The sequence below is a fragment of the Neopelma chrysocephalum genome, unplaced genomic scaffold, assembly GCF_003984885.1.
Source record: "Neopelma chrysocephalum unplaced genomic scaffold, ASM398488v2 Primary Assembly neopelma1_24, whole genome shotgun sequence".
Classification (NCBI taxonomy): Eukaryota; Metazoa; Chordata; class Aves; order Passeriformes; family Pipridae; genus Neopelma; species Neopelma chrysocephalum.
The window spans coordinates 14463097-14487442 of record NW_020897693.1 but is presented as its reverse complement, the minus strand read 5'-3'; the positions used below and the strand labels follow the sequence as shown (position 1 = coordinate 14487442).

General features: G+C 36.8%; 1 long non-coding RNA gene across 1 annotated transcript in view; it reads left to right on the top strand.

The window, feature by feature from the left end:
- Positions 1-10700: 10700 nt before the first annotated feature.
- Positions 10701-24346, top strand: part of LOC113963282 — a 69458-nt gene continuing 55812 nt past the window's right edge. The window contains exon 1 of the long non-coding RNA XR_003532707.1: positions 10701-10731. This is a non-coding gene — a long non-coding RNA (uncharacterized LOC113963282). The remainder of the gene's footprint in view (positions 10732-24346) is intronic.

Genomic DNA, 24346 nt, shown 5'->3' with positions numbered 1-24346 from the left:
TGAAAGAAGTATAATCCCTTAATAATCTAGGAACCTGAAGGAAATGAATGTTTAATGTAGTCTCTTTAATTCACAGTCAAGATCAGAGCAGGAAGAACCTCCTGGTTTTCACAGGCAAAAGAAACTCCTCAATCTTAAAATCAAACTTTTTTTGCTAATCTGTACAAATCACAAAACAGATCACTGAAAACAACTTGCAACCAAGGTATTTAGTCTCTTCATGTTATGGACTTCCAGCAGGTCTTGTTAAAATATGTAAATAAAAAAATATAATAGTCCATTCTACACTAAATAACTGAAAATGGCAGAAAGCCCATGAGGTTTAATTAGTTAGGTGGATATGCAGGATTAAGCACAGATAGAATCAAGGACTGGTAAACTCAAAAATATAACCAAAGGTTTCATGAGGTGTAAAGAGTTCCCTGGAAATAGAAGTTTATAGGAAAAAAAAAAAGGAAGTTTGACTTGGGAATTAAAAGGGAAATGTAGGCCACAAACTCTTGAGCTACATAGGTGATTAAAACAATATTGTGAGAATTATATCAGAAGAAGCACAGTCCCAGAAACACACTGGTAAGAAGTAGTAAGACATTACTACTAATTACTAAGACATTGAAAGACAAAGATTTAAGAGAATAAATGTAAAGAAGAAACCTTGCCGGGAGGGATTCTGGGGAACAAACAATTTCAGCTGAATGCAAAGTCAGAAAATATATAACATTTATCTCCTCTCCTGTTTGCTCAGGAATAAAAAAGGCAACTTCAGACAGTTCTCTGATGAACAACTCCTTAGAAGTTCAGTAGGAGGCACAGGAAAAGGTTAAACTAGGTTAAGAAGTCATCTTCATGTCTTTATTAGTGTGCTATGACAAAAAGATGCAGATACCGAAAAGCAGCTCTTTGAAGAGTCAGTGGAAAGTCTATCAAACAAAAGTAAGTGAATTAAAAAAAAATTCAAACTTTTCATAGAGAAACTCTTTTCTTGAGAAAATATGGCAATTGGAAAGCATCAGCCTTGTAATCTTCTCCTGAACACTGAATAACTTTCTTAAATATAAAATTCAGTTGTTTGGAAGCTGTTTTTCCCAGCCAGCTGGAAGGGACTAACTTACCCTTCTCCCTAGAGTCCCACTTCTTATTCACTTTTATTGTGTCACCTTTGATTTATCACCTGCTAAAATGGAGAAAGAATGGAATGCAGCTCCTGAGGCCAGAATCAATACATGTTTCATGCTGAGTGGCAATAGAGTAAAACTTTGAGGAACAAATGTCACCAGAAATGTTTGTGTTGGAATTGTTTGCTTATTGTGAAGTACATTTGCATCTTGAAAATGTGGTTTTGCTAAATGTATTTAAAAAAACTACAGTAAAAATTTGTAAAATATAGCAAAACATTTTTTTAAATCAGGGAGATTTTAAGAAACTCATAACATAGAAGGAAAATATTGTGTGTGTGTATTTAGAAAATATTTTAAACTATTTTATTTGTATCTCTAGTTAAGCTATGAGAACCATAGATGTAATTTTTGCTGAAAACTTCATAGGACTGTGGCAAAAGTACCAAAAAAGTATAAAGTTCAAAATCCCTTTTCACTGATTTTCCTCCCATGACTTGCAATACCATGCCTTTTCTGGGCATGGCATCTACAAAGTCTACAATGCCACTCACAGAGTTCCCACATTTTCCTGGACTTTCTCTCATATTTTACACTTTGAAAACACTTTGTAAAAACTACTCTTCTTTGATCATATCAGAGTCAGACTGGGGAATTATTTCAGTTTGTCTGTCAGCTACATGGACTCTTTATTGGTTAACTTGCTTTCCCATCCAATTATTTACATATGAAATGAATAATGCCATTCCAGTTTTGTTCCCTTTTCCTCTTCTTATGTAGGTTACCTCCATTATGTATTTCCAGATCACAAAAATTTCAGAAGAGTGGTCTCTGTATTTTTGTAAGTAGTACTCGGCATGCAAGAAACACTTATACATTAATAAAAGGAAACAGAATTTCACCCTTCTTACAAAACTGAGAATATATAACCACATGTTTTAATTCCTTGTCCAGAGAGATAGAAAGAAACCAGGATTGAACTGTCATTAAAGCCTCAGTGGATTCATTTGTCAGAAAGTATCCATGTCTGTGTGCATATATACACATGTGTATGATCTCCACACATTTCCACGCAGATGCAGTTTTTGAAGTGAAATAGAAATCCATATGGTATTTCTACATCACAAGAGGTTTCACAGATATCTGAAGTTCTCATAAAGGTGAAACATATGATGTACACTCATAGAAGAACTCAAGAGGAGCTACAGTAGCAGTTTGTATTAGCTTTTCTGTGTGATATCCTATAACATTTGACAGGCATAGAGAGCTCAAGACATTCCAAGGTTAGAAGACAGACTGAAGCAGGGAACAAAAATCTGTCCTGAAACTTTATTTCTTCTAGTTTTGAATAGAAAATCTCAGTGAGCTGAATATTATCTCTGTCAGAAAATCTGTGATGACTGCATTCTCATCCACTGCACTCTCATCCACAGCATGGACGATAAAAATTGAAGAAAAAAAGAGTCTTTACATTCAAGAAACATAAAGAATGGCTGTTTTAATTCCTAAAGTAGAACTTACAAAGAATCTTAACAAACAAGCCATAAAAGGTACTATCTATATAATTCAAAAGCTCTACACTAGGAAACTTATTTAACAATAAAGACTTTTAATAAGTAAGATCTTTGTTTGTGAAGTGTGCAGACTAATCATAGCAAAGCTCAGTGCGTTACAAGAGTTATTATTGTCTGGTATAGTCATGTTTCAGAGGTCATGCCACAATATTACTTCTCAATCAACTGGATATAGTATGTCTGATGAAGACTAAATGACAATTTAAGGTCTACAGTAATCTAACAGAGGTCAGAAATCTAGTCTTAAAACCTAACCTGCTCTGTATGGTTAATGGTGAAATGATGTTTTAAAATTCTTGAAAATAAAATCAAGTTCTTCAGTAGCATTTACTTCTCAATCCAAACCCTAAATATGGCTCAATTTTCAGTTCTGTATTTTCAGGTAGGAGAAAAACTTCAGTCACTTCAAGAAATTATGTTAAAGACGTATTTTAACTAATGAATTTAGCTCTTACTTGGGAATTCAACGTGATGAATATATTAAAAGACTCATAGACTGGGTTGGAAAGGACCTGAAAGATCATTTAGTTCCATCCAGCCTGTCCTTAAATACTTCCAGAGATGGAGCATCCCCAACTTCTCTGGGCAACCTGTACCAGTGCCTCATCACCCTCACAGTGAAGGATTTCTTCCTTATATCTGATCTAAACGTATCCTTTTTCAGTTTGAAGCCATTCCCCCTGTCCTATCACTACATGTTCTTGTAAAAGGTCCCTCTCCATCTTTCTTGTAGGCCCCCTTTAGGTACTGGAAGGCCACAATTAGGTCACCCCTAAGCCTTCTCTTTTCGAGACTGAATGAATCCAATTCTCTCAGCCTTTCCCCATAGGAGAGGTGCTTCATTCCTCTTAGTTTTTGGAAAGATGCTTCACTTTGGGGCAGGAAAGCTCAGGACTGCATCATAAAACAGTTTATACAGAATATATATATAAAAAATCATTAGTAGAAATTAATACCATGTACAAATACTCAAAATCTTAAATAGTTAACAAGGTAAAGACTTTGAGATAAGTGTGTGTGCCATAATGTGGAGGGCAACACTGTGGTGATCAGGAGTGCTGGGGTGCATTTGTTGCTACAGTTTATCTGGGAAAATTGAACTCAGTAGTTTCATATTATTTTCCCTATTCTATACTTTTTGACAATTTCAACTAATTCTCATCTTACATATATACATAATAGACAAGCTTTTATGCACTACTTTTATTCTATGACTTAATTAATTAAAATTTACTGGGGTCACCAAAACTCTTTGTTCTGAAACTTTTTGGTTCTGAGGTTAATTCATTGTGTTGAAAGCACTCAGTCTTCCCAATCTTTAAGTCAAAATACCTTACTTTCATGTAATTTATTCTTGCTTCATTTATGTTTCTGGTTTAATGAAGTATATTTTCCAGCTAAGATATTGCTGACAATACTTAGTAGTATGTGATCAGGTTTATTTATATATCCTCTTATCTTTGAGGATATAAAAATTAATTCCTTTGACACTGCTAATAATATATAAATCCTTGAGCATTGTTTCTAACTTGGTCAAAAAGTCCATGTATTGAGTAATATTCTGATGCAAATTTACAAAGCTAAGGAAAAACAGAACTGTAGAGTTCTCTGGGCATCCAAAGATCCAAAAGAATACTGAAATAGAATTATTCTTGATTCTCAGATAATTCTATACAGGTTATCTATCCAGAATGACAAAACTAGTCTGCTGAATCAATTATGGGGGACCTTTGCCGCATTTGTATCTCTTAAGTCTGCTGCTTTACTTCAGTGATTGGATTTTGGAAAATAATTGTTTATAAAGATTTCATTGTATCTGACACAGAGCCACACAGCACTTCAATTTTAAATTAGGCTAAATATCTTTAAAGATATCAAGGTTTACAACAGAGGTTTCCATTTGTCAGTTCCAGTATTTAGCCAAATATCCTCTGTTCTTTTCCTCACAATGGAAAAAACACACATCTTTTAATTTCTGTGACAATATCTATATTTTTAATATCCTACAAAACCTGGAAATCTTAAAGCAATGATATATTTATAACGTTCTGGAAACAAAGAATAGTGTTTTGATTCACACTTAAAAATTAAAAATCTTGTTTCACCGCTCAGGTTTTTGATTTATTTTAGTATGTACATAGTAAAATTAAGAAAAACTTCTTTTTTACAAAAACAGGTAATTTTCAACCACTTGAAAAAACAGATTCTACCATTGAAACAAATTCTTCAGTAGAAATTTTTCAGTCAAAATAAAGACAGGATATTCTCCAGGTCTCTTACCCCACACTTACCAAATACACTGACTTGATTAAAATAATTCCAAGGAAAATAGAACAATGGCATCAATATTCAACATCTTTCTTCTTTAACTACAGTTGCCCACCCAGGAGCTGCTACACTGATCTCTGAAGCTCAGGTAATTAGGAGAAAATTTTACAGTAAAAAACTAGTTCAGTGAGAGTGTTTCTCTCAAGGAGATTTACCAGGACCAAAGAGATAGTTTATCTAAATGACCATAAGTAATTGCTCTGTATACTGGAAAAAATAAAAAAAAAATATTCAGGGCTCCTTTTGTTAAATTTGAGCTGGTCACTTAGGACTGCTCTGATAATATGTTCTTAAGAGAATAATCTCAAGATATTCTCATTGGTCAGGGCAAACCTCCAGTTCTACCTTTCCTTTTCCTTCCCTTCTTGGCATTGATGTTCCCATTAGTGCCTTTACTAAATATTGATATGAGTGTTAAATATGTTAATTGGTCTCAATGAGTAAAATCACGGTTTATATAGATCATGTTTTTTGCTTCTCCATGTGATATTCAGGGACATGAAATATAGCCCACAAACAAAATTGATTTATTCTGAAAATGATAGTGTATAATCCAAAATTAATTTTAATTTCAGTCTGGATTAAATATATCACTGAAATTCAATGTGAGGTCATTAAAAGACTTGATCATCATTTTGAAAGCAACTGTTCATATACTTGGAAAGAAGGCATCCAAGTCAGGTTGATTTTTTTATCATTGACTCTAATATCTGAAATGGAATAAGGGAGGAAAAATGTTTAGATCCAATCTGGAGTTTGGATCACAGTATGCTCTTCCGAAAAATCCAAAGACATTTTTAGAAGACTGTCTAAAGATATTCTAGGGGATATGTCATAAATTAAGGAATAATCAATCTCAGCCTGGCACATAACTAAGTGAAACAGTTTTGCACCCTTTAGGCTACATCTACGCTTTTTTGTGATCTGCTTCAGGAAATAATTGCTGAATTATTGTTCTAATTAAACTGGAGCAGTGTGCATCCTCCCCATTCCTGGCTAGCCCCTTCTAAAACCAATTTGCTATATCTACACTGCATAGCACTTGGAGCATCGCCAGCTGAGAACATATTCCATAATCTGCCGTGCCAACTTAATGCAAGCACCCTTCAGCATGCCACACTACCCATCTGTCTGGCCTCACGTGCCACGTGCCTGCACCATCAAGTTTCAAAGCCATCCATATGAAACCAACTTCTGCTCGGAGGTCCTGGATACAATAGGCTGCACCTGCAGCTGCCACTGCTGCATCCCCAGTGTGATAAGTATTACCATCTTGTCAGGTCTGCCACTGGGTTGGTCTTGTCCTCCTATAACCAAGGTCAGCCTTAGGATAGGATATCAGTGATCAAAAAAATATCTGTAAAGAAGAAATGAAGAATGCAGTTGTTGACTATGTATGGCGACACGTGATGTTGCACTGTGGCTCAAGGAGCCCAAACTTGGACATAGGACTTCAGGTGTGGTCTTCTCAACTGTGGAGTGGAAGGATCACCTCCCTGGACTTGGTTTTCTTTGCTGCTAATGTGCACTGCTGGCTCACATACAGATTGCTGTCTACTTGGACACTTAGGTCCTTTTCTTCGGAGCTGTTTCGAACAGATAGTTCCAGAATGCACAGTTGTGCTGGGTTAATTATGACCAACCGCCACACCACCTGCCTCCCTCATGCACCATGTTTCCCCCCAGATGCAGCTGCCTCATAACCTGCCATCAGTGTCCAGGAGGCAGCTCTCTTCTTCTGAGCCTACCCTCTCCCTGCTGAAAGCCACCCATGCCTTTCCTCCCCTGCTGGTGGTGGCTATCTGGAAGGGTCTGGGCCTGCCCAAACAGTTCCTAAGTGGCCATAGCCTGGGGGCAGCATGGAGGAGCCTCATGAGGGAGCTTCCAGCAACATTGATGGGTATTGACCCAATACTGGATATGCAAATCCCATGGGAGCCAGCCTCACAGCAGGTAGAGACAGAGATGAGAGAGGGCTGGAGAAGGCAGACTGCTGCCGGTGGGTTTGTGAGGGGCAGCTGGTTCTGGTTCCTGTCCCTCGTGTGCCTGTTGGATATGAGCAGGCTGTAGGGTGTCCAGATGGGGTTTCTTTCAGCTACCTCGTGAGCCTGTCATACTTCTTCTGTGACAGGCAGGAGCTGCTGACATGCTGAGGAAACAGTGCTTCCATGGAACAGTGTTGTTGAACAAGGCTCATGGCTTTTTCCCACCTGGATTGTTGGCCCAGCTTAGTGTATGGGTGTAGCTGGCTCCTGTCTGACCCATGTCCCCATTGGGGGTATGGAATCCCACTCCCCTCCCTGTGGTGTGCCATTGCAGGCAGCTGGATGACTCCAGTCATGACTGGGCAACCTGTAAGCTGCTGGGAAGAGCCACTCTGAGTGGCATCTTCCCAGGTTTTCTGGGGAAAGGAAGATTTTTGTGATGCTGTGTAAAATCACAAGGGAACTACAAGGGTGAAAGAAAGAAAACCCATGTGAAGGCTTCTTGGAAGGCTTCTTGGGTGTATAATTGCTGATTTACTAAGGGATGTGCAGAAGCAGCAGCACTTTTTCTCCTGGTACATGTGCTTGTGTATTCTGAGAGGGAGTAGGGGTGAATGAAGTCTTTTTTGTCCCTCCTTGCAATGACATTTTGACAAGTCATTTATTTACTTCACTTGTAGCTGCCCTTATGAAACGGTGATAATTCTACTGTTGGATCTGACCACTTTAAATTTTACACATTCAGTTCAGCAAAGGATATAATTTTGAACAGGAATATCCATGCACTCTTGTCTTTACTTGTGTGTTTGTTGTTCAGTGTCTTACAGAGACAGGGACAGTAGCTATTTTGATTTGGTATATTTTTGACATTGCACACTTTCATTTTTCTGGCAGAATTTCAATCTTCTGGGCTCAAATAGGTTCTCACCTCTGGTGATGCTTACTTGAATCTCCAATCACTACCCTCTCAAGAACAAAGTGAAAGGAATATTGAAGTGACCTGACTTAGTCTGAGTATTTGTCAGCAGCTGAAAGGGATACCTGTTTTCTCAGGTCTTAGTCACTAACAGTGTCAAAGGTTAAAACCTGTTTGAAACAACTATCTGGTTTTCATATACAGTATATTCCATTTTGGATACAACTTTGTCATTTAACCGTACAAATTATGCTTTGCATTTCATTCTCTCACAGAGTTTTCAAGGTAGTTTCTGTGACACTAAAGATCAAATGCCATGAGTGACAGTGCTATTACAAGCTTTGTTATATTCAGGATGTGTCTGCATATATATTCACTTACTATAATATCATTCCCTTTCTTTGAAAAACCTCACACAGTATATTTTTTCTATACTAGTAAATACAATTGGTTCAGTTTATAAAAGCTTGCCAGTGAGTAGGCTGGGGGTGCACCAGAATCTGGGAGGAGATATAGCTGGGACAGATGACTCCAACTGACCCAAGGGTTGTTCCATACCATATGATGCCATTCTTAGCAATAAAAGCTGAGGAAAAGAAAGAGGAAGGAAGAGACATTTGGAGTTATTGCTTTTGTCTTCCCAGGTAACCATTACACATTGATGACGCCTCGCTTTCTTGGAAATGGTTAAACATCTGCTTGCTGATAGGAAGTAGTGAATGAATCCCTTATTTTGCTTTGCTTTTTTGTGCAGCTTTTGCTTTGCCTATTACACTGTCCCTATCTCAACACACAAGTTCTTTAAACTTTACCCTTCTGATTCTCTTTCCCTTCCCACTGTAGGGAGTGAGGGAGTGGCTGTGTGGAGCTTAGCTGCCTCCTGAGCTTAACCCGCAACAGAAGTTGTTTTAAAAGGAGCACAGGAGTTTAACATCTCAGTAAACTGCAGAATCAATACAGGATTGGACCTGAGCATACTAAAACAAGACTTTCCTAAATCTGATCAGTAGTGACATAATTAATATTATCTTATAAATGGTCATTTTTATGTTTCAAAGTTAACAAGCAATAAAATGAATGAAGCAGTTTAACTCTGTTGTGGAGACTGCAGTGGATTAGCAGCAGAATTTGAATTAAAAAAAAAATCTATGTATTAAAGCATGTAATACATCTATTATGCATTATGCGGTTCTTAAAAACAGAAAAGCTATCAACATACTTGTTATGTTCTGAACGATTATTCTTACTGTGAATCGTGAATACTCTGATTAGATGTCTTGCTAACAACTTGAAAAATATGCAGGCTGTTTATGTCTTAAAGACAGAGATCTTTTTTTCTTTCAGTGCCTCTCTTCTTCAGTTCAGTTAAACAGTGAGGTTGGACTTCATGGGTCTGTAGTTTAAAGTATTAATTAAGAATTTTGTTCTATTTTTGACAGTGTCTCTGGCTAAAGATCCAGGTTATCTTCATTGGAATGCCTGGCAGGATTTCTTCATAAAATACTCCGTAACAAGAAAATTTCAAAATTAAGTGTTCTTTGGAGGCTTCACAGTCTCCAAGCCCTCATTACATTGCCATTTATACAATATGCTTCCTAATCACCAGGGTCACTTTGCTGTGAAGGTACATCACAAAAGGAAAGCAGTAAATCTCATCAAATATTTCACAACCCTCTCTGGCAATTAAAGTTTTAAATGGCATCTTCTCTGCATAGCCACTAAAATGAGAATCAGAAGGTAACTGCAGGATTGCTCAGATAAAATGAGCCAACTGCTTTCTCGTAATATTTCACATTGAGAGAAAGAACACATACTAAACTGAAAGACAATATACATTGTTATGGCACCTCACTGCGTAGCAACAAAAACTTCTATGGAGTTCTACTGGCTCATAGGACAAAATACTTTTAGGAGCTCATTTCATATATACTGAATTTCTTTATCATCTAAGCATTCAGAGAATAAAAATCTATTTTCTTTCTCTCTCTCTTTGAGAGATGCAGTATGTTGCCAAGGTTCGACCCCCTAACTGTGAAAGACCTTCATTGAATTCAGTCTGGACAATCTCTCCAGTGCTCCCATTTTCCACTAAATTTGGAACAGGATTATAACGTATTTCCAGCCAATTTTAGAAGTTTTCAATCCACTGAGTATGCTAACACTTTTTGCAGGAACATCGTAAGTGAGGCTAGAGTGGCAGAAGCTAGAAGGTTGAGGTTTTTCTTGAAAAGTACTTTTGCTCCCTCTATTTTGCATTCTTCAAAATGCTATAGAGAACCACGTCAGTGCAGCTCTCTGTTTCAGTGCAGAAACAAGACAGTCGAACATTGTAACTGAGAATTATGTATCTAGATACTTTTCAAATACTAGATACATGTACAGAAAAAATATTAGGAGTTGTTAAATATTCTGTAGGGATTTTTTTCTGAGATAGTCCACTTAAAAATTGTGTATCTCCCATAATAAACTCATCTAGTTAAACAAAACCATTAAATTCCCAAAGCACGTAATTTTAAAATGTTAAATTAAAAATTTTGTTTTTATCAATTATTCCTAACCTTCTTTAATGTGTCACTTAATTGTGTAATGAAGTGTCACTTTTTAGCATGGAAAAAAAATATTCCCTAACACTATCAAAGTTATGAAATCGTCAATAAAGCTGCATCATTTTTAAGTACAGATAATAATAATGAATCTTGGGTCTTTGCATCTGCTACTATTGTACGAAACTCCGTGATGCATGTGAAGAAGAGGAATAAGATGCTTTGTTGTACCACTGAAGAGTTAGAAGTTACTCAAGACTTGAGCAAAGAGTAAGTCCTATAGAAACTTATAGTTGGTAGAGAACTGGTTTTAAGGTAAAAATGAAACACAAGGACTTTTCATATGACTCTAAAACACACTGCATGCTATTAGCTTTACATGCATGATTTATTGGATACAGATGTTGTGGGTGCCCCATCCCTAGAAGTGTTTAAGGCCAGGCTGGGTGGAGCTCTGAGCAACCTGGTCTGGTGAAAGGTATCTCTGTTCATGGCAGTGGAGTTGGAAATAGATGATCTTTAAGGTCCCTTCCAACCCAGTCCATTCTATGATATATGCTCCTAGCAGTAATGATTATAGCCATATTTTTCAAAAAGCAATCAAGCACTTACATTAAAAATCAAAAAACAATGTCATGAAGTTATGCTTTTCATTCAATATTTATGATCACAAGCACCTAGGACTCTTTAAATCCTTTGCAAAGCCATTTTAGAGTTTGCATACTCTTCCCTTCCTCCTGACACAAAACTTGAAAAAAACCCTGAAGTAAAAGTGGATTGGCAGAAGAAAAGGAAGCACAAATTCTCATTAAAATATTCTAATTTTTACAATCTTGTCTCACAGGATTATTGACACATATTTTTAAGTGTAATACATATCTAAGTATCTTTGAAAACCGGAGATAACATGCCCACTTGAACTTTGTGTTTCAAACTTTACTGCAAAGATATGCTACAGAGAATAGATGTGTGCTGAGCGCCAGCTGTGGTGGACACCAGTGAGTAATAGAGGCTTAAGTGTCATGAAAAATGGTACTTCATTGTAGTCTTTTTCTTCATCTGGTAAATCTGCAGAGAATGCACTGTTCCAAAAATTTTGAAACAAATATAAAAAATAAAAATGCTGAAACTGACAGTATATTTCACAGTAGAGATAATGAAGGATTTCTTTTAAAATTGTGCTTCATATAGTGAAATTTCACTCATCTGCACGCCAAGTCCTGCAGACTCTCAACATTGCCAAACTACCAGACACAAGGAATACAGCAGATGAATTTCAATGAGATAATCAAACCACGGTAGTTTAGCATTCTTTACTTGTAAAATTATTTCAGCTGGTTTGACCTTTAATTATTGAAAAACTGATTATGCTTCTAGTTGGAAAAAAAAAAATTGGTAAAACTCAGGAAATTTAATTTTACTTCATTTTAACCCAAAAAGCATAGGCTTCCAAGGAATCTGCAAGCCAAGTGACAGGCTGACATACATGCAGGGACTATTCTTCAGTTGTGTTCCTTTGTGGTTTTCCTTGATGCTGTGTCTCTGACTTCATGGGTGGTCCCCAGCAAAGTAGAAACTAATGAAAGGCTCATCAAATGTTTCTAGGGCAGACCTTCTTTTTCCTCATTCCAGAAGCATGCTGATATGATGTATTAGAGGATAATAAATATGCTAGGGAACAGCATTAGTTGGAAAGAATGCATCTAAGTTTGTTCTGGTGATTTTGCTTTGACACTTACAGCTTAACTTCCATATAAATAATCTAGTTTTTTTTCTTGTGCACTGGACTTTTACAATAACCACTTCATATGCTCAATTCAGTATTCTGAGTTCTTAAAGCTTAGGAAAAGATGTCAAAAAAGATTCCTAGGGTTTAGTTCTTCTCTAGTTGTTGTTGTATAGAATATGGCATAAACTTTCCGGCAAAAATGATCTCCTTTTTTTAGGTGGAAAACCACAAACATTTAGTCTGACACTATAGGGTCCTGTGCTATTGCAGTATCCCTCTGCATCTTTGAAAAGTAAGAGTAGAATTTGCTCTACCTCTGAGTGGTAGCTCCTATGATAAATTTTGTTACTATAATGGTTATGACTGTGTTAAACGCAGTGTCCAGTCTCACAGCCTGACACTTGGGGATCATAAATGTACCATCCCCAAGGAACAAGCAAAGGCTATCATTGTCATTTAGCACGACATTAAGTTATCTGAAGTTACTCCTGTGTGAAAATGTTATCTTTTGGGAATACCCAGGAACAGTTGGAGAGAGAAGGAAGAATTTCTTTGCAAAATGGTTAATCATTACAGTTTTTGCTTGCCTTTGAGCATTTGCACTCATAATTTTGTAATTAGCAGATTTAATTGCTTTCTGACACTGAGGATTAAGTAGCCTACCCTGCTCTCCGCTCTCAGAGCCATTAGTGTGCCTGTTGCCAAGGTCAATTGAGTCCATTTCAGTACTATTTCTCATGTATTTCCCTCTCACTAAGTGAATACTCCAGGAGGCCTAAGAACAGAGTATATATCAAGGCTCCATTTTGCCTGTACTGTCTACAGTAGACAATTTCAGGACAATCACACCCAGTTCTTTTACTCTGGAAGCTATTATTTATACTAAGATATCAACCAACAAGGTTACAAATTTATCAGTGTTCAATACTTTTTTTTCTGACACAGTGGTAATAAATAATAATTACAGAAAGCATGACAGAATCACTTGATCATAGAATCAGAAAGTAGAATTCAGCTGCAGAGTTAAATCCTATGAGGGTTGTTTAACTTTTCTTTATTTTTTCATGTCAGGTATGATTAATTATATCTTCAATTTACCCTAATATTTACATCCCTTTGCATGTTGTTTTCGTCAGCCTTGAAGATACCAGGAGCTGAGAGAAAAATTCTGGGGTTAATATGCTTTTTCTGAACTTCTGTGATTAGCTTATTGAAATGAAATTCCTTACTACAATGGTTCCCACATGCATGTCTCTGTGCCATGCTCTGTCATATTGCCTAAGACATGCACTGGAGTTTAATACTGACTGTCTAAGTTTCTTACAATAAGTGAATATCAATACGATGCCAAATTATACTATTACAAGGACTATTATCATTACCCTGAAACATATGGATTTATATCAAAACACAAAGTATTGAAATAAAAGCTTTCCACAGGAACAGGACAGATTGTGATTTAATTTAACTCTCCAAAAACCAGTTTGGATTAGCACTAGGGAAAACTACAAAGGATTTATTATATCAATGCATCACTTGAAGTGGCAAGACCAAAAGTAAAAACAAGAAAAATATTCTTTGCTCACAGGCAGAAAGGCAAAATTTGAGCAATTTTAATATATTTTTTTTAAAAAAACTTTCCTCAAACGTGGAAAAGTGCTCTGGGATTTTTAAGGAAGTCTGTGGATTGTGAAAATTTACATTAATTTGGAAAGCAAACAAATTAATGGAAGAAAAATCCGTCTTGAACTCCTGAATACAAAATCTTCACCTCTAATTGCAACAGTCCTCAAATGGTAAACTACTGGATTCTGGAAGAATATTCAGAGCATTCCTTCTCTTGTTGTTTTAATTTTATGCTCTTGCCACAATACTGTGGATATTTTTGTTCAAAGAATGTTGATTTAAATTGTGCCTGACTCCATTTTCTTGCAAATTACCTGGAAAGGAGAATAAATCTTTAAATGATTAAGTTTGTTCATGACAATTTCAGAATAGTATAGATGTGGACCATTATCACAGAATGACAGACTTTATAACTCAGTGTGTAATAAAATGAAAAATTAAGCTTAGTGTAGATGGACATATAATACCATCAAACAAAAATAAGACTTATTTTCATATGTAAAATGATGGTTTCAGAGCTGGCCGTTACCAGTCAGGACTGAGATCACAGTCTTATGAATCTCAGCTCCATAAAAGCATCAGTTTAGTATCTGACAATTGTGAAAAAGCAATAAAATGTTAAACATTATTAGGAAAGAAATATATTACAAAATATGGTTTAACAACTTCTTGGATACTGCACGTATAATATAGGAAATAAAACTCTGATTGACTTGTTCTTATACAGTCATGGAGGACAGCACACATAAATAGATGATGCATTGATTTTTCTCAGTACTCCCCCATATTTATAATATTATCATTGGCTATTTAGATTAATGTATATATGGAATTATTTAAATTAATATCAATGAGCAATCAAGAAAAGCATAGGCAAAAGTCATCGTAGTACTTATTAATGTAATCAAGAAATACTGAACCTCTTTTCTTAAGAGTAAATAGAAATTTTGGCCCTGTGCATGCTGGCTAATTAATGTTACTTTGACCGTAAATTCATCAGTTCTAATCTTCAAACTAAGCACAGGCACATTATAATGCAACTGCTCTCTGTTTGACACTCTTGAACAGATGAGTTCAGGTGTATTAACTCTGACTGATTCTTGTGACACAAGAATCCATGTTGACACAACTGTTGAAAAACTTTTATATTAGAACATGTAAGACCCCAGGCTTCAAGTTATGAGCTCATCAAAGAGGTTTTTCTTTAAAATATACAAGGGTCCAAAAATTCTTCAGATTTATTAAAAAGGCCTTCAGTTCTTTTATACCTTGAGAGGGCACAAGGGAGAAGGTGCCACACATGTTTGCTCAGGAGGTAAAACAACACGCTTTTACTGACAAATTTTGGAACGTAAGATAACTTGGCAAAAGTTTAAAGGGCAATATTCAACCAAAATTAAGCATTACACAAAGTATTGACTTAGCACATACTAACCCATCCAACTTAGCAAAATCCAACCCATCCAGCTCTACTCAAAATATCAAGAAAGGAGATTAAGAGAAGAAGAAGTAAAGAAAGAGAGTGAAAAAGAGAGAATTATAGCTACCACCCTGAGTACCATGCAATTCCAGCTTCCCTGTGTCCAGATGGTAAGGTCCAAACACATGAAGACCACATGCCTTTATTTTTATCTGCTCTGGCCCCCCTGTGACCACCCCCCCAGGCAGGACTTCTGGCCCACTGGCCATTCTGGGGCTCTGGGGCAAGGCATGGGCCAGTGCTCCTGGTGTGCCAGCCATTCTGGGGCTGGGTTAGGGGCTCCAGGGAATGTGATGTGGGGGAGTGCTCCTGGGCTGCTTTTGACTCACAATTGATCCAATTCTGTCTCAGGAGGCTTGAAGGGGCTGGGATATGGAACAGGGCACCACCTCACCTCCACGAAATTTGATCTGTCCCTTCCACGCACACACACATACACACACACACTTGAGTAGCTCTGAGCCAATAAGTAAGATAATAATCCAGTGTCTCACAAAACATTCACCTCTGTAAAACGTTGCCCTCATAATAGGAACAGTAGCATGTGGCCATCATTACACCTGTCAAGATGGAGGTTGCTCTCTAGCGTTTGCCTAGTAGGTTCCATGAGGTTGCATTTTGACAGTTCTTTATTGGTGTCCAGGCTTTTCTAACTTTAAGCCAGTTTTCAAGCTAATATTGCAGTGTAAATAGTTGGATAATAAAGACATCTGTGCAAGCTTGATGAAAGAACAGCAGCACTGGAAGAAAAAGATCATGCAGAGCATTAGGAGATTCAGTTGATAGTAAACAGTAGTTTGCTTTGTTCCTACACTTACTTCATACACTAACGCGTTTAAGGATGCTGTTTTTGTCAATAAGTGGATGACTTGATACGATGCCTTTGAACTTAACATCCATTTGTGTTTTGATCTCAAAGTTTATAGTAGCACAAGAACCCAAACATAATATTTCAATCTCTTCTATGTAACTGGGTTCATAATTCCTCCATTATTATTCTGATTATTATTTTCATCCTATTAGCTTCTTCACTTTTAGCTAATGTGACACTTCGGTGCTATGGGAAATCAATGTGGTACAAATGTCTCATGCTGCCACAACAATGTTGATTAAGGTAAAAAGACTAAATATCAGATAGATAGAATGGAGAAAGAGATTAAAAGAAAAAAACTCATCTGGTTTTGGAAGTCTACTCAGTTGTTTGTAAAAATGGGTGTGGTCTGTAGGATAGAAAAGGGCTTGTTTATTGAGTGCTTGTAACCTGAATATAGTTTACTTTCAGCATAGTTAGCTGCAACCCTGCATCTGACACTGGCTGCATAATTCAGGCTTTACCAAAGCTTTATATTGTCTTCCCTTCAATATTTTCTCTCTCATTGTATATGTACATTAAAGTGTATCCTTCTGTATCTCAAATCCTTCCATTAATTTTTTTGTGTAACTCTTGTCACCCACTGACAACAGGTATCATGTGCTACAAATAATACCCACATTCTGATGAAGATAACCAACACTTTTGCCTGAGGAAAGAAGATAGATATGAAGGAAGGAAACTCTTTGATCAGACTTCTTTTCCAGTGCCCCTAGAGGAAATTATGTAATTTTACTAAACAACATAAGATTTAAGGATGGTAAGGTTGTTAAGATGGATGAAATTGAATTTTCCAACTACATTTGGCAGTCTCTCTGTTGTTTGGGGTTTTTTTTCGTTGTATCAGAGTAAGTACTCTAGGACCTTATATCTTCTGAGACGTCTGATTTATACTTAGTTTAGAAAATTAAGGTTATAAATTGACTTCAATGAGAATTCATAGGCTGCCATAGACCTTTTTTCATGGCTGTAGGTGTTTGAGACAGGCTGAGACAAAGCCATCCCCTAGCTTTATGGTAATTATCAGGATGACAACAAGCCCATGGACCAGAAGAACAAATTCTCGTCTGTCATTTCACGTTCGGAATACACTTTCCTTTGAGACCCTTCTTGCCACCCTGCTGCAACTGCAGTGCCAGCTTTTATCTCCCTCCCAACCCTTGTCTAGTCCTAGCCCAGTGCCCATGGGCTGAGCATTAACCCAGTAACTCCCAACAACTCAGAGGGATCTTTTCAAACATACCTGTCCTTTAGGATTATTGTTAATGGTGGCATTCATAGTTGGGGGTTTGAGGGACACGAAGTCTAGTGCATAAAGACTATGTTGGAGATTAGTAGTATCCTTGAAGAAGTGACCTAAACTCTGTAAACTCATGTGATTAATTGTACATCTATTTGGATTATGCTTTTCTTTCTTTTACCCTGTGATTCCTGTCTTCATTTGTGCTTGTGGTTTTTCTGAAGACTGTTTAGCAACTTCATCTTTGTGTTTGGGTACTGGAGAGACAATCTGAGACATGGGACCCCTGGTGGCCTAGTGGTTAGCGTGCAGGACTTTCGCTGCTGCGACCACGGGTTCAAATCCCGGTCTCCTGGCCTGATGGAGGTCGTTAGCCCTGTGTGGCCATCCATCTATGAGAAGGACACTCTAAACAAACCTACGTCCTGAGGACCTCACTGCCATTGTCCAAGCTTGCTTGGCCCCGGCAGATGAACCTTAGGATTAAAGGGTGGGCTCAGTTCAGCGCAGGCTGTGTCTCACCTAAAAAATCCATTGCGCAGGCTGGAAAGGTAAAAGACCTTTCCCCAAATCTTCGTTCGCGAAGATGGGCCATTATTATTATTATTATTATTAGAGATTGTGCCTGAAATTAGATTTACTTGCATGTAACTGCATCCTAAATGAAAAAAAAGTAATACCCTTTTTCTCTTACCAGCAGCTAGGAATGAAATTTTCTTATACATTTTGCCATGCAAAATTCTTTTGCAAGGTCAGAAATAAGATTTGTCCAAACTTGACTTTAAGTTTCCAGAGTTCCTTTTTTCACTTGTTGAGTGTGAACTTCTATGGATATCATTTGTTGAATATTATGTTGTAGATGGCCACAGTGGAACTGGCAGGGAAAATTCTCTTTCTTATTGCTCTACAACATTTAGAAACCACTTACTAAGGTACAACTGATTTTTGCACACAAGTAATTTTCTGTATCAGTTGGATGTGATAGAATTTTATGCTAACACAAATTTATATTTTATGTATAATAAGCCTTCAGTACTTTAAATTTGAATAGTTAATCATAGCTAGCAATTCTTTTCTATAGGACTGCAGGTAGTACAAGTGGCAGAAGTTTATATTGTTGAGGATTGATTTATGTGATAGAAACATATGAAAGGTAGCATGTTCCCTATGTACAAAGCAAAAGGAGTGTTTCCTTTCCTGAAGTACAGCTTTCTGATAAATTGATTTTTAGAATGTTATTTAGAAAAGACATCAGTCTTTTAAAATGCTGCTGTCATGTTTGTTATTAGTCATTGATTTGGTGAATTGCCATTACCTTTTACTCCCTTCTCTTACCTATCTATTTATTTATTTTTCCTGTTGGAATGTGAAGAGAATGAATTTACATAGTTTGTCACCAAGATCCAGAGCAGTCCTCCTCATTACTAGGAAAGAGATTGTGTCAGCAACTTTTGACTTTTAAAATTTATTTTAGGTAGAGTTTGAACGACAATAAGCAGAGTTCTTGGACAGTTCTGATCCAAAAAAGTAGAAAAAGGTACATCCAATAGGATGTTTTGGATTGCTCTTTTGCAATTAATGAAGCCCTTAATCTCATGTACAAAAGTTTATCATGGCAGGCAAATCAAAGAAGGAAGATAGTGAAAAGGAAACAACGGGGCAAACCAGTAAATATTAAGTCCCTGCAGACAAAATAGGCAGAGAAATTTAAAGATGACATTTGTTTTGCTTTCTCCAAATGAGACAGAGATAAGAATTACAGTAAAACAAGAAGCTGTACCAGCCTAGCTGTAGAAAAAAAAATTTTATTCATTCCTTGTTTAGTCTTGATTATCTGCAAATTAAGGTTGGCTAATGGAAAGAAGTCTTCTCAAAGGTGACCAGTATACTCTATTTGGGTAGATATCTTGATACATTTCAATCTCTTGCTCTGTTAAAAAAAAACATGAAAGAAAGGTAAGGAATAAAATCTGTTTCATAGGTTGTCATCACTCCTATCTTCCCAGTACTACTATGGTCCTATAATATTGCAATTTTTCCCTTTTTTTCCCTTTAATTTAACATCTCTTTTTATTATGCGGGCAATTTCCTAATTAGTATAACACTGTTCTCTAAATATTGTAGTCCATTTGAAAACACATCATAAAAAAGTGTTTACCAAGATGCATTTCATCCCGCTTAAGATAAACAACTTACTTGTCAATCTTCCTTTCAGGTTTCCCAGCTTGATTTCAGTACCCCATATAAATGGATAACCTTAGTATGTTCTCAGTAGTTAAGCAATCAAAAGTGTTTTCCTTCTATCATTTTAGCAGCATATGCTACCTTTAAGCCACCAGAAAATGAAGAGTCAAACAACAGTATTAGAGATTTCTGTACTACAGGAGAGTTCAAGCATCCCAGAGTGAGGTATACTGAGAAGCAAGACTGAGACTGGGCTCAGAAATGACAGAGATGGGAAAGTTTATATTCATAATATGCACTCTATCAAAATTCTTCCTTCTAGACACCCTCTAAATGACTATAAATCTATGATAAAATTATAACAAACCTTTGGTCTGTTCTAATGTACAGAAGTAACTCCTGCAGGTCTAGGCCTATGAGAATTTGAACTACATAAATATAATCTGATGTTTCTTGTCATTCTGTGTTCTAAAATCATTCAGGTGGCAGGGATAAAAAGAATACAGTTTCTAATATATGTGTATTGAGTATGTTTCTACTCATCATTTTGCAACTGTTAAGATGACAAAGGTGAATTTTCTTTACTGACATTAAACATTCTCTTTTTGCCACAAATATTTGGAGAGCACAAATTCCTTCTTTGGCATTCTTACATTTTGATACTTGGGTTGGCCACATTATTAAATAACTGCTCATGTGTTTTGAGAATGGTGTGCATTCCTTCTTGCAAATCACAGGGAGCATTAAAACTTTAAGCTGTCACCTTAGAAACTCTCAAATGGGTTTTTAATCAGGGTAATTACCAGCACACAGAAACCGTCAGAAGAACTACGGCACCAAAGTGCTTTAAAATGGAGAGAGGGGAAAACTGTCAGTCAGGAATTTGGCTGTAAAGATTTCTTAACTAATGCACTTGTTCAAATATGCAGGACTTGATCCACTGAATGCAAAGTTGTACCAAATGAAATCACTAAACGCTTCCCTGGTTAAAAAAAAAAAAAAAGAGAATATGTGATAGCCACTTTAAGTGTTTCATCTGAGCTACTTGCTTTTTTAGTCCCATTAAAATGTTAAAATATTAGTTGTAATATTTCCCATTACATGATAAATCGTGAAATAGAAAAATCAAGAGATTACCAATACTTTCTCTCATGCTAATCTGTTTGTCTGACCTTCCCAGTACAGAAACAGCAGCATTTTTCTCCAGTAGCCCAGATTCAAAGGTGGATTAGAGACAAAGCAACAGAGTTAAGAACTCAAAGCATCAAAACAGAGCATTTATCAACTAAAAATCCCTGTGACCTTGCACCTCACAGAATGAAAGTCTGTTTGTTACATGTCTCAGATATGAACATAGAGTGTACTCAAGATCAAAAGTGTGACCTGTGAAAACCAATTTTTTTATAATGGAGTCAAAGGTATAGGATTTTTTTAATATTTTCTAGTGAAATATCAAGGTTTAATTCATGTCAAGATTAACATAGTGTTATGATCCTGTATCTCAGCAGCCACAAATCACTAGGATATTTTTCTCTGCGAAGTAGCTGTCTGTCTCGAGAGATGAACAAAGCTGGAACAGCAGAGCATCTGCTAGATATGTTTCTATCAGATATTTGTTAAACAACTAGAAATCAGCATAAATGGATAGTATTTATATCATCAACAATTTGATTTTCTTATTGCATATGTACACTGCAGATGGGAGTATGAACAAGATGGCTTTTCTGCAGGACAAGAAATCAAGCCTTTCCAATTAATTAAAGTACACACAAAGTCCTGCTGGTTATTTGAATGTTTCTTCCCTGCCAGGCAACTACATGTTTTTAGGACTACATCTGCTATACAAAAGAACAGCTTTTTTGCCTCTGACAGTGGTGATCTCTTAGCTTTCCACCTTTCCACCCATTGCCAATTCCAAAGGCAATGACATGTAAAAGCTAAGTTTTCACTAAAGGTACTTCATAAACAGCAGAGAAATACACTTAACAGCTACATTAGGAGTCTTGACAAATAATTTTACTGCATCTCTGAATGTAAATACTCAGTGAATCTTAGTTTACTGAGAGTAGGAGAAAAAGGGAGAGAAATCAATGCGCGAAAGTAAGAGTCTCCCTTTTCAGGCTTCCACCCAGTGAGTGATGACAATTTTGCAATGATATCTAGTATCATCTTTAAATTGTAAATTGTCCGTGTAAAGGACATAATTTTGCAGTGTTTCTGCGGCATTGATGAAAATTAATCAATGAAAACCACAAGAATCGAAGAGATAAGACATTCAAAATTGGTACAGAAGCTAGTCCTGCAACCCAGGACTAGCTAGAGTCTGAACCTAATGTACATCTCTTATTTTTAGAAAATTTCTGTAATAAGGTTTCAGTTGAGAAGATATCAATGTGTGTACTTGACCTTATTTGTTTCATATGGTGTGATCCTGTGTCTCAGCACAGATACCCCTAGCATTATCAGCCTTTCTTTATATTCTACACTGCTTGAGAACACACACAAAGACCTCACAAAACTGCCTGATGTAAATGCTACTGAACTGTCCTGATACTTGCATAGCTGGAGGCACAGTTTGACGGTAACAGGCTAGATGATAAACGTTAATGCTTTCACTCTCAACCATGCTGCTGAAGGTGTTGAGATCTTCTGGGATCTGTATTATATCATAACAGTCTATAAGGGCCATGTCAGAGGTGTACACATTCTCAGCTGTCATGAGAGATGATTCTGACTTTAGCAGTTTGCCAGTAATACCAATATGAAGAGAAATACAAAACAGATGAGCGAAGGTTAGCAAACTAGACCTGTATATGCAGAGTAACACCACTGACTTTCACATTATGCCTGAGGGAGCTGTTCAAGTGATTTAATTGGACCCTCGGCTATGTCCAGAAGAATTAGATAAATCCGTCCCATGTCTCCATTATACTCAAAAGTTATGCAGTCACTTAAAGGTAACATTTTTCTCTGCAATCATATATGAGGTGATATCAATGAATGAGATGGGTCAAAAGCATTTGTAACACCAGTAAAATAGTAAAAGCCTCCTTTTTCATCCCCATTTGGACACTGTGTAGCAATATCAAATTTGCCCAATTTCCAGTGCTTGAGCTAAATAGCACAGTTTAGAGGTAAGATTGCTGCAGTGGAATCTGGAATTTTTTGAACTAGAAAATGCCAAATCAAATACATTCTTCAGAAACATCCAAGCTAAAATAACACCCCTGTAACAAATATTCTCCAAAAAAGTGAGCAAACTGACAGAGCCGAATATTGCTTTTCAACTCTTATCTGTTGTTAGAACTGGTTTGTTGTTTAGGTAAGAGGGAAAGTATCTGTGAAAGTATGAAGTAACACTTTCAGCATAATTAGACCTGCTTGATAAGCAGGGCAAAAAGCAAGCTTCCCCTCAGTCCATGGCTCCCATCAAATGCCTTTTAGCACTTCTGCTGCAGAAGAATTGCTTTTTTGGCAGGCTTGTTCCATTTTCTTGTCTGTGCCAGCTGGCTCTAGTACCCAGGTGGACTGGACCGTATGAACAGCCAGTACTTCTATGTCTTTTTTCCTAGGAGAGCTTCTGTCCCTGGAGAGTCACGAGGGTGGTTTTATTCTTCTAGAAGTCCATCATATACTGCAAAGGAATGTAAGAGAAAAGTAGCCATATAATGAGAGAGCTGCGTAACTCAGGCTTTCAATGCCTGGTCAAGCAATCTATGGTTCTTGCTCTCTTTCATGTTGTCTACAGAATGCTGACTTAACACCTGGTGATGAGAAAATGTTCTCTCTAACTGGCAGCTCTCCAGCTACCTCTATAGGAGGTTAATGACAGAACAATAGTCCTGCTTCTAGCACAAAGGGGACAGTACTTTTGATGATTATTCAAAGCATGGAGAGGTTTCTGTTCTGCTGCATGGATCACTCTAATTAATGTAGTTTTTTATTAGCTTCTATTTGTAGAAAGGTGATAGGGAAATTCAACATTGCTTCTGCCCTGATTATACATCTTCTGGTTTTGGCTGTAAAAATTCAGTAGTTTCCCTATTTAGGAATGCATTTGCCCTTACCTTTTTCCTCTCTTTGCATTACAAATGTCTCAGTATAAAACATTGCACTATCCTGGGTAAATCATTGTGGGCATTTACCAACCTCCTGGTAATTTAACAAATAAATTATTGATTCAAAGACACTTAAAGCACATTAAACAAACACTCAAAATTTGCCATTTTATTGTTTTTGTGAGGTTGAAATTCCAAGTCCACATAATCAAAGTCTCACAACAATCTCAGCACATGGCAAGACTCACAATGCATGCTAAGATGGTCAATATAGCCTATAATTTGCCTAGAGCATCTCAAAATAAACATGCAGTTGTTAAAGCTGGCAATAGCTGGGCTCTAAGATTGGAAACATCTTCTTGCACAGGTGCAGAAGCATTCACCCAACCTATTCACTAAGCTTCATCACTTAGCATCTTGTGCTTGTTAGAAGGCTGATGCTGTATGTTTACATCTGAATTAAGAATTATGGAAGGAAAATACATTTACGTGAAGGAAAGACTTTATTTGAGGAGCAGAAACCTCTATTTTATTTATGTATAAGCTGTCTGATTGATTTTTCTGATCAAATTCCTCACAGCAGCAGACCCCTTGACTATGTTTGACTTAATGTGACAACCACAGATCTGTTCTCCTATTGCCAAGATTTTTCTGTGGTGTGGAATGGAAGAATCTCTCTAATAAAAAGGAATATATC